We start from the raw sequence: 1963 nt of genomic DNA, 5'->3' as shown, positions 1-1963 counted from the left end.
AATTCCGGCCGGGATTCTCCAAAGTCCCGGCTAAGTGTTGACGCTGGCGTAAACACTGGAGTGTTTCACGCCGGCGTCAATAGGCCTCTTGGCCCAGCGATTCAGTGGCCCACAGGGGGCCAGCACGGCGCCGGAGTGCTCCACGCAGCTCCGGCGGCCCTGCACTGCCGGCGTGGGTTCTCGTATATGCGCAGCGGCCGTTTCCGCACCGGTGCATGCGTGTGGTGGCCGTTTCCGTGCCGGCTTAAGACATTTCCAGGCCTGGGATTTAAATCTTGTGATTTTAAGGCTGTGGGAAGTATGAAGATAAGGTTTGGGAAGCAAATGAGTTTGTTCAGGAGATTAAGAGAATCTGTGTCAACTATTTCCACTCGGTAAAGTTGGAAAAACAGCATATGGAATGGCCTGTATGCAAGTCCAAGCTGAGAGGACCTGGGTGTGGTAGTGCATAGATAGAAAAGGAGTGACCCATCAGTGGGCAACTATTTATCATTGAATCATAGAATTTACAGTGCAGAAGGAGGCCATTCGGCCCATCGAGTCTGCATCGGCCCTTTTGGAAAGAGCACCCTACCTAAGGCCACACCTCCACCCGAACCCAGCAACTCCACCTAACCTTTTGTTTTAAAATTTAGAGTACCCAATTAATTTTTCATACTAAGGGACAATTTAGTGTGGCCAATCCACCTACCCTGCACGTCTGTGGGTTGTGGGGCGAGACCCACGCAAACATGGGGAGAATGTGTAAACTCCACAGGGACAGTGACCCAGAGCCGGGATCGAACCTGGGACCTCAGCGCTATGAGGCAGCAGTGCTAACTACTGTGTCACCGTGCTGCCCTGCACCCATCCTTTTTGGACACTGAGAGCATTTAGCATAGCCAATCCACCTAACCTGCACATCTTTGGACTACGGGAGGAAACTGGAGCACCTGGAGGAAACCCACACAGACACTGGGAGAATGTGCAGACTCCCCACAGACAAGCAAGGAATTGAACCTGGGACCCTGGAGCTGTGAAGCAACTGTGCTAACCACTGTGCTACCGTGCCAACCTAAATGATTCCAAGGGAGCTTCTGGACAGCTACAAAGCTCCCCTTAGGTGAATTGAACCCCGGTCTCCTGTGTGACAGCCGTGGACACTAACCACGATACTAACGAGGAAGCGTGCTAAAAGCAAGGCAACTTGACAGCGGGAAAGCCAGCACTCGGCCTGATGCCGAAACCCGGGATTGAACCAGAGACCTTTAGGTCTTCAGTCTAACGCTCTCCCAACTGAGCTATTTCACCTAAATTCCATACCCTGTCCATACATGTCAACCTAGAAAATACACAGATGTTGAGTTATGAGGATGATGTGAGGACTGCAGCCAGGCAATGCAGGTCACACCGGTCATTGATGTTCAGTAAGCACTGACGCTCTGTCATAACTCAAGAAATTCTGCTGGGACTGCAGCATATGGACAGTTGTCACTGTGAAATACTGACATTGGGATTGTGTGCAGCTGTCATATAGCAGACGACACGATGAATGGTTTGAGTATAGCCCTTCACTCCCATGGTGTAGAAGGGTGTTCTTTTTACCCCACAACAGGCTGGAATTGGGTGTCACAGATAGCTGTGGGTGTTTCTCCCCTGCAGGCTTTGAAATCAAAGACCCAGAAGCGTCAAACTGGGACCGCTTTGCAAGGGACAGTGAGCAAGGCTCACCGTTTATACCTGACCGGTGACCCTGTCCTTATGCCACACCAGCTATCCTGACCGCCACCTACACCTGTGTGACTCTTTCTCTTGTTGGTGGCAAAAACTACCACCCTGTAAGTGCCTCGCTAGGGCTGCTTCACAAGAGAGAGAGGAGGAATCCCTCTTATCCCTAACCAGCTGGTTCCTCCTGGGTGAGCGTTTCGAGGCACCAAGACCCCTCAAAGATTCTCGACTGCGGAATTATGTCCTTGCACTTGAG

At 51.6% G+C, this 1963-nt stretch overlaps 1 non-coding gene across 1 annotated transcript; it reads right to left on the bottom strand.

Moving 5' to 3' along the window:
- Positions 1–1217: 1217 nt before the first annotated feature.
- trnaf-gaa (transfer RNA phenylalanine (anticodon GAA)) lies at positions 1218–1290 on the bottom strand. Its single transcript has one exon. It is a non-coding gene; the product is annotated as a tRNA-Phe (tRNA).
- Between the last annotated feature and the right edge of the window lie 673 nt (positions 1291–1963).

Source organism: Scyliorhinus torazame, chromosome 14 (assembly GCF_047496885.1).
Source record: "Scyliorhinus torazame isolate Kashiwa2021f chromosome 14, sScyTor2.1, whole genome shotgun sequence".
NCBI lineage: Eukaryota > Metazoa > Chordata > Chondrichthyes > Carcharhiniformes > Scyliorhinidae > Scyliorhinus > Scyliorhinus torazame.
This window is presented reverse-complemented; position numbering and strand designations above follow the sequence as displayed.